Consider the following 10932-nt stretch of genomic DNA (forward strand, 5'->3'; position numbering starts at 1 on the left):
TACACTGTTATATTGTGTGGTACACTACACTGTTATATTGTGTGGTACACTACACTGTTATATTGTGTGGTACACTACACTGTTATACTGTGTGGTACACTACACACTTATACTGTGTGGTACACTACACACTTATACTGTGTGGTACACTACACACTTATACTGTGTGGTACACTACACACTTATACTGTGTGGTACACTACACACTTATACTGTGTACACTACACTTGTGTGGTACACTACACACTAATACTGTGTGGTACACTACACACTTATACTGTGTGGTACACTACACTGTTATACTGTGTGGTACACTACACTGTTATATTGTGTGGTACACTACACTGTTATATTGTGTGGTACACTACACACTTATACTGTGTGGTGCACTACACACTTATACTGTGTGGTACACTACACAATTATACTGTGTGGTACACTACACACTTATACTGTGTGGTACACTACACAATTATACTGTGTGGTACACTACACACTTATACTGTGTGGTACACTACACACTTATACTGTGTGGTACACTACACACTTATACTGTGTGGTACACTACACACTTATACTGTGTGGTACACTACACACTTATACTGTGTGGTACACTACACTGTTATACTGTGTGGTACACTACACAATTATACTGTGTGGTACACTACACACTTGTACTGTGTGGTACACTACACACTTATACTGTGTGGTACACTACACACTTATACTGTGTGGTACACTACACACTGTACTATACACACTAATACTGTGTGGTACACTACACACTTGTACTGTGTGGTACACTACACACTAATACTGTGTGGTACACTACACACTTTATACTGTGTGGTACACTACACACTGTGTGGTACACTACACACTAATACTGTGTGGTACACTACACACTTGTACTGTGTGGTACACTACACACTTATACTGTGTGGTACACTACACACTTGTACTGTGTGGTACACTACACACTAATACTGTGTGGTACACTACACACTAATACTGTGTGGTACACTACACACTTATACTGTGTGGTACACCACACACTTATACTGTGTGGTACACTACACACTAATACTGTGTGGTACACTACACACTTATACTGTGTGGTACACTACACACTTATACTGTGTGGTACACTACACACTTATACTGTGTGGTACACTACACACTTATACTGTGTATACACACTTGTGTGGTACACTACACACTGTTATACACACTGTGTGGTACACTACACACTGTTATATTGTGTGGTACACTACACTGTTATACTTGTGTGGTACACTACACACTGTTATACTGTGTGGTACACTACACACTGTTATATTGTGTGGTACACTACACACTGTTATATTGTGTGGTACACTACACTGTTATATTGTGTGGTACACTACACACTTATATTGTGTGGTACACTACACGCTTATACTGTGTGGTACACTACACACTTATACTGTGTGGTACACTACACACTTATACTGTGTGGTACACTACACACTTATACTGTGTGGTACACTACACACTTATACTGTGTGGTACACTACACTGTTATACTGTGTGGTACACTACACACTTATACTGTGTGGTACACTACACACTTATACTGTGTGGTACGCTACACACTTATACTGTGTGGTACACTACACTGTTATACTGTGTGGTACACTACACAATTATACTGTGTGGTACACTACACACTTATACTGTGTGGTACACTACACACTTATACTGTGTGGTACACTACACACTTATACTGTGTGGTACACTACACACTTATACTGTGTGGTACACTACACACTTATACTGTGTGGTACACTACACAATTATACTGTGTGGTACACTACACACTTATACTGTGTGGTACACTACACACTTATACTGTGTGGTACACTACACACTAATACTGTGTGGTACACTACACACTTATACTGTGTGGTACACTACACACTTGTACTGTGTGGTACACTACACACTTATACTGTGTGGTACACTACACACTTATACTGTGTGGTACACTACACACTTATACCATCATTCACCACTTTCACACCATGTGTACACATTATGTGTAGTGAGGCTGGGTGTATACCTGTGTATATACACTGTGTATATACACTGTGTATATACACTGTGTGTATACACTGTGTATATACACTGTGTATATACACTGTGTATATACACTGTGTATATACACTGTGTATATACACTGTGTATATACACTGTGTATATACACTGTGTATATACACTGTGTATATACACTGTGTATATACACTGTGTATATACCTGTAACAGAATACAAGGAGGCTTACTACCCCCATTGACGTTTTCTGTAACTAGACATTTTGGAGGTGAAAGTTTACCTTCGATACGTCGAAGCATTCCCCAGGTTCCTCTCTTAATATAGTGTTGCAGTGAAAGTGTAAAACGTCCGGGTTTGCCACACCCACTGGAACAATACTGTAACACTGTGTTTCCCTTCTCCAGTGGCGGTATAACAGCGTCTGACGATAGATCATACTGGACTAATTGTTAGTGGTGATAGATCATACTGGAATAATTGTTAGTGGTGATAGATCATACTGGACTAATTGTTAGTGGTGATAGATCATACTGGACTAATTGTTAGTGGTGATAGATCATACTGGACTAATTGTTAGTGGTGATAGATCATACTGGAATAATTGTTAGTGGTGATAGATCATACTGGAATAATTGTTAGTGGTGATAGATCATACTGGAATAATTGTTAGTGGTGATAGATCATACTGGAATAATTGTTAGTGGTGATAGATCATACTGGAATAATTGTTAGTGGTGATAGATCATACTGGAATAATTGTTAGTGGTGATAGATCATACTGGACTAATTGTTAGTGGTGATAGATCATACTGGACTAATTGTTAGTGGTGATAGATCATACTGGACTAATTGTTAGTGGTGATAGATCATACTGGAATAATTGTTAGTGGTGATAGATCATACTGGACTAATTGTTAGTGGTGATAGATCATACTGGACTAATTGTTAGTGGTGATAGATCATACTGGACTAATTGTTAGTGGTGATAGATCATACTGGAATAATTGTTAGTGGTGATAGATCATACTGGACTAATTGTTAGTGGTGATAGATCATACTGGAATAATTATTAGTGGTGATAGATCATACTGGACTAATTGTTAGTGGTGATAGATCATACTGGAATAATTATTAGTGGTGATAGATCATACTGGAATAATTATTAGTGGTGATAGATCATACTGGAATAATTGTTAGTGGTGATAGATCATACTGGAATAATTATTAGTGGTGATAGATCATACTGGACTAATTGTTAGTGGTGATAGATCATACTGGAATAATTATTAGTGGTGATAGATCATACTGGAATAATTATTAGTGGTGATAGATCATACTGGACTAATTGTTAGTGGTGATAGATCATACTGGAATAATTATTAGTGGTGATAGATCATACTGGAATAATTGTTAGTGGTGATAGATCATACTGGAATAATTATTAGTGGTGATAGATCATACTGGACTAATTGTTAGTGGTGATAGATCATACTGGAATAATTATTAGTGGTGATAGATCATACTGGACTAATTGTTAGTGGTGATAGATCATACTGGAATAATTGTTAGTGACGATAGATCATACTGGAATAATTGTTAGTGGTGATAGATCATACTGGACTAATTGTTAGTGACGATAGATCATACTGGAATAATTGTTAGTGACGATAGATCATACTGGAATAATTGTTAGTGACGATAGATCATACTGGAATAATTGTTAGTGACGATAGATCATACTGGAATAATTGTTAGTGGTGATAGATCATACTGGAATAATTGTTAGTGACGATAGATCATACTGGAATAATTGTTAGTGGTGATAGATCATACTGGAATAATTGTTAGTGACGATAGATCATACTGGAATAATTGTTAGTGGTGATAGATCATACTGGAATAATTGTTAGTGACGATAGATCATACTGGAATAATTGTTAGTGACGATAGATCATACTGGAATAATTGTTAGTGGTGATAGATCATACTGGAATAATTGTTAGTGACGATAGATCATACTGGAATAATTGTTAGTGATGATAGATCATACTGGAATAATTGTTAGTGATGATAGATCATACTGGAATAATTGTTAGTGACGATAGATCATACTGGAATAATTGTTAGTGGTGATAGATCATACTGGAATAATTGTTAGTGATGATAGATCATACTGGAATAATTGTTAGTGACGATAGATCATACTGGAATAATTGTTAGTGATGATAGATCATACTGGAATAATTGTTAGTGATGATAGATCATACTGGAATAATTGTTAGTGACGATAGATCATACTGGAATAATTGTTAGTGGTGATAGATCATACTGGAATAATTGTTAGTGATGATAGATCATACTGGAATAATTGTTAGTGACGATAGATCATACTGGACTAATTGTTAGTGGTGATATATCATACTGGAATAATTGTTAGTGGTGATAGATCATACTGGAATAATTGTTAGTGGTGATAGATCATACTGGAATAATTGTTAGTGGTGATAGATCATACTGGAATAATTGTTAGTGACGATAGATCATACTGGACTAATTGTTAGTGGTGATAGATCATACTGGAATAATTGTTAGTGGTGATAGATCATACTGGAATAATTGTTAGTGACGATAGATCATACTGGACTAATTGTTAGTGGTGATAGATCATACTGGAATAATTGTTAGTGGTGATAGATCATACTGGAATAATTGTTAGTGGTGATAGATCATCCTGGAATAATTGTCTTAACTAATTACTCTTCCAACAAGGTGAAAGTTAATTACTTCAGGGTTACATAGCCTCACAGGGGTAGGTTAATTACCCCGGGGTTAATTAACCTCCCGGGGGGGGGAGAGGATAATTGGTCTCAGCTAAAAGTACTAAGGATCACGTTCAGTACGTGATCTTGAAACACAAATACCAGTATAAACATTGTTAATATTACTTTGTGTTGAGTGACATAGAAACACTGTGTTGAGGCTCCAGTGTTGCATAGTGGTAATATAGGGAAAACTAAACTGGGATTCGAACCGTGTTCCAGCTAGGATACTCCTAGGAACACAAATGTAGCTGTGAGAAGGTGTAGTTGTCTTACAGGTTCTAGAGGAGGTGTACTGTATGTATGGTGCGTCTTAATGGTGCTAGGAGAGCTACTGTTAGTGAAATAATGGTCTTGTGCACTCTAGAGAGTGCACAAGACTTACCTGTCTTGTACTTAGATCAGTCGCTGTTAGAGTGCTCATGCTGGGAAATGTCTGGTAGATGTCTACTCTGATTGTCTTACATGTCTGGTAGCTGTCTACTCTGATTGTCTTACATGTCTGGTAGCTGTCTACTCTGATTGTCTTACATGCTGACAATCAGGGGCGGATCTATGATGAATTTAATAAATCTTAAGCTTTAGGGCCCCTAATTCCGGAGGGACCCTAATCCAGGAGGGGCCCAAGAAGCGAGTGTAGTCCCTATTAACCAACCAACCAGAATTAATGACCCTGGTGTAGTAGATAGACTTTAAACCCCATTAACCAACCAACCAGTCTTAATGACCCTGGTGCAGTAGATAGACTTTAAACCCCATTAACCAACCAACCAGTCTTAATGACCCTCGTGTAGTAGATAGACTTTAAACCCCATTAACCAACCAACCAGTCTTAAAGACCCTCGTGTAGTAGATAGACTTTAAACCCCATTAACCAACCAACCAGTCTTAATGACCCTGGTGCAGTAGATAGACTTTAAACCCCATTAACCAACCAACCAGTCTTAATGACCCTGGTGCAGTAGATAGACTTTAAACCCCATTAACCAACCAACCAGTCTTAATGACCCTGGTGCAGTAGATAGACTTTAAACCCCATTAACCAACCAACCAATCTTAATGACCCTGGTGCAGTAGATAGACTTTAAACCCCATTAACCAACCAACCAGTCTTAATGACCCTGGTGCAGTAGATAGACTTTAAACCCCATTAACCAACCAACCAATCTTAATGACCCTGGTGCAGTAGATAGACTTTAAACCCCATTAACCAACCAACCAATCTTAATGACCCTGGTGCAGTAGATAGACTTTAAACCCCATTAACCAACCAACCAGTCTTAATGACCCTGGTGTAGTAGATAGACTTTAAACCCCATTAACCAACCAACCAGTCTTAATGACCCTGGTGTAGTAGATAGACTTTAAACCTCATTAACCAACCAACCAGTCTTAATGACCCTGGTGTAATAGATAGACTTTAAACCCTATTAACCAACCAACCAGTCTTAATGACCCTGGTGTAGTAGATAGACTTTAAACCCCATTAACCAACCAACCAGTCTTAATGACCCTGGTGTAATAGATAGACTTTAAACCCTATTAACCAACCAACCAGTCTTAATGACCCTGGTGTAGTAGATAGACTTTAAACCCCATTAACCAACCAACCAGTCTTAATGACCCTGGTGTAGTAGATAGACTTTAAACCCCATTAACCAACCAACCAGTCTTAATGACCCTGGTGCAGTAGATAGACTTTAAACCCCATTAACCAACCAACCAGTCTTAATGACCCTGGTGCAGTAGATAGACTTTAAACCCCATTAACCAACCAACCAATCTTAATGACCCTGGTGCAGTAGATAGACTTTAAACCCCATTAACCAACCAACCAATCTTAATGACCCTGGTGCAGTAGATAGACTTTAAACTCCATTAACGTAAATAATATTATGATAGAGGAGAGTAGTGGCAGTAAGCCACACTGGCTTTAGTGGCTTATCCAGTATTAATAATATTCTAGGTAAATAACCCCATTAAAGTCTTTTCATGGTTAAATATGTGACCTGTCTAGCATAGGCCAGTAGGCCTGCGGCAGTGCTCCACTACTTCGCAATAAAGAGACCCTTATATCATAAACTAATTTAAAGTTGATCATGAATCATGTGTAACAAAGTTCATAACTTAGCCAGTCATACATAACTGATTAACTTGACTAAATTAAGTTCACCAGACTTTAATATGTAGCCCAGACTCATCCTGTAGGAGGTGCTCTGATTATCGAGGTACATAATGGGTCCAGGGACTGTACTTCAACATTACAGAGGTACATAATGGATCCAGGGACTGTACTTCAACATTACTGAGGTACATAATGGGTCCAGCGACTGTACTTCAACATTACAGAGGTACATAATGGGTCCAGGGACTGTACCTCAACATTACTGAGGTACATAATGGGTCCAGGGACTGTACCTCAAGATTACTGAGGTACATAATGGGTCCAGGGACTGTACCTCAACATTACTGAGGTACATAATGGGTCTAGGGACTGTACCTCAACATTACAGAGGTACATAATGGGTCCAGGGACTGTACCTCAACATTACAGAGGTACATAATGGGTCTAGGGACTGTACCTCAACATTACAGAGGTACATAATGGGTCCAGGGACTGTACCTCAACATTACTGAGGTACATAATGGGTCCAGGGACTGTACCTCAACATTACAGAGGTACATAATGGGTCCAGGGACTGTACCTCAACATTACAGACGTACATAATGGCTCCAGGGACTGTACCTCAACATTACAGAGGCACATAATGGGTCCAGGGACTGTACCTCAACATTACAGAGGCACATAATGGGTCCAGGGACTGTACCTCAATATTACAGAGGAACATAATGGGTCCAGGAACTGTACCTCAACATTACTGAGGTACATAATAGGTCCAGGGACTGTACCTCAACATTACTGAGGTACATAATGGGTCCAGGGACTGTACCTCAACATGACAGAGGTACATAATAGGTCCAGGAACTGTACCTCAACATTACAGAGGCACATAACGGGTTCAGGGACTGTACCTCAACATTACAGAGGCACATAATGGGTCCAGGGACTGTACCTCAACATTACAGAGGTACATAATGGCTCCAGGGACTGTACCTCAACATTACAGAGGCACGTAATGGCTCCAGGGACTGTACCTCAACATTACAGAGGCACATAATGGGTCCAGGGACTGTACCTCAACATTACAGAGGCACATAATGGGTCCACTGACTGTACCTCAACATTACAGAGGCACATAATGGGTCCAGGGACTGTACCTCAACATTACAGAGGCACATAATGGGTCCACTGACTGTACCTCAACATTACAGAGGCACATAATGGGTCCAGGGACTGTACCTCAACATTACAGAGGCACATAATGGGTCCAGGGACTGTACCTCAACATTACAGAGGCACATAATGGCTCCAGGGACTGTACCTCAACATTACAGAGGCACATAATGGGTCCAGGGACTATACCTCAACATTACAGAGGCACATAATGGGTCCACTGACTGTACCTCAACATTACAGACGTACATAATGGGTCCAGGGACTGTACCTCAACATTACAGAGGCACATAATGGGTCCACTGACTGTACGTCAACATTACAGAGGCACATAATGGGTCCAGGGACTGGGCCCCAAGGTTTTGATAGCTGAACCAGGTACAGAGGTAATGAGCTCCAGGAAGATCTGGACACAGTCAGGAGAGAGAGAGATATTAAAGAGTATATTTATAGCAGTTGTGACGCCTCACAGAACATCTGTCTTGTTAAAATCTTTAAATATCTCAAGACTTTTGTGGTGAGGTGAGGTGGTAGGGAAAGTTGTACATTACCAAGGCTGTGTACCACACAGCAGGACACCCTCGACACGCAGCAGGACACCTGCTGATACGCACTGCAGGACACCCTCGACACGCAACAGGACACCTGCTGATACGCACTGCAGGACACCTGCTGATACGCACTGCAGGACACCCTCGACACGCAGCAGGACACCTGCTGATACACACTGCAGGACATCTGCTGATACATACAGCAGGACACCTGCTGATACACACAGCAGGACACCTGCTGATGCAACAAGACACCAGCTGATACACACAGCAGGACACCTGCTGATACACACAGGTCACCTGCTGATACACAGAGCAGGACACCAGCTGATACACACAGATCACCTGCTGATACACACAGCAGGACACCTGCTGATACACACAGGTCACCTGCTGATACACACAGCAGGACACCTGCTGATACATACAGCAGGACACCAGCTGATACACACAGCAGGACACCTGCTGATACACACAGCAGGACACCTGCTGATACACACAGCAGGACACCTGCTGATACATACAGCAGGACACCAGCTGATACACACAGCAGGACACCAGCTGATACACACAGCAGGACACCTGCTGATACACACAGCAGGACACCTGCTGATACACACAGCAGGACACCTGCTGATACATACAGCAGGACACCTGCTGATACACACAGGTCACCTGCTGATACACAGAGCAGGACACCTGCTGATACACACAGCAGGACACCTGCTGATACACACAGCAGGACACCAGCTGATACACACAGCAGGACACCTGCTGATACACACAGCAGGACACCAGCTGATACACACAGCAGGACACCTGCTGATACACACAGCAGGACACCTGCTGATACACACAGCAGGACACCTGCTGATACACACAGCAGGACACCAGCTGATACACACAGCAGGACACCTGCTGATACACACAGCAGGACACCAGCTGATACACACAGCAGGACACCTGCTGACACACACAGTAGGACACCAGCTGATACACACAGCAGGACACCAGCTGATACACACAGCAGGACACCTGCTGATACACAGCAGGACACCAACTGATACACACAGCAGGACACCAGCTGATACACACAGCAGGACACCTGCTGATACACACAGGTCACCTGCTGATACACACAGCAGGACACCAGCTGATACACAAAGCAGGACACCTGCTGATACATACAGCAGGACACCTGCTGATACACACAGCAGGACACCTGCTGATACACACAGGTCACCTGCTGATACACACAGCAGGCCACCAGCTGATACACACAGCAGGACACCTGCTGATACACACAGCAGGACACCTGCTGATACACACAGGTCACCTGCTGATACACACAGCAGGACACCAGCTGATACACAAAGCAGGACACCTGCTGATACATACAGCAGGACACCTGCTGATACACACAGCAGGACACCTGCTGATACACACAGGTCACCTGCTGATACACACAGCAGGCCACCAGCTGATACACACAGCAGGACACCTGCTGATACACACAGCAGGACACCAGCTGATACACACAGCAGGACACCAGCTGATACACACAGCAGGACACCAGCTGATACACACAGCAGGACACCAGCTGATACACACAGCAGGACACCAGCTGATACACACAGCAGGACACCTGCTGATACACACAGCAGGACACCAGCTGATACACACAACAGGACACCAGCTGATACACACAGCAGGACACCAGCTGATACACACAGCAGGACACCAGCTGATACACACAGCAGGACACCTGCTGATACACACAGCAGGACACCAGCTGATACACACAGCAGGACACCAGCTGATACACACAGCAGGACAACAGCTGATACACACAGCAGGACACCTGCTGATACACACAGCAGGACACCAGCTGATACACACAGCAGGACACCAGCTGATACACACAGCAGGACACCAGCTGATACACACAGCAGGACACCTGCTGATACACACAGCAGGTGTGAACTAAGCAGGGTATCAGAGCAGCACAAAACACTGATATAACTAGAAAGAATATAACAAAAAATATATCTAATTCCGACTTCCAGAAAGACAGACCTTGTGTGATGACAGCCAAGAATTTTGAGATGACAGACACGTGATATTGAGATGTGTTATTGTTTAAGGTCTTGGAAACTGACTGTATCACGTCAAGGA

The sequence above is a fragment of the Cherax quadricarinatus genome, chromosome 100 (assembly GCF_038502225.1).
Source record: "Cherax quadricarinatus isolate ZL_2023a chromosome 100, ASM3850222v1, whole genome shotgun sequence".
Lineage (NCBI taxonomy): Eukaryota > Metazoa > Arthropoda > Malacostraca > Decapoda > Parastacidae > Cherax > Cherax quadricarinatus.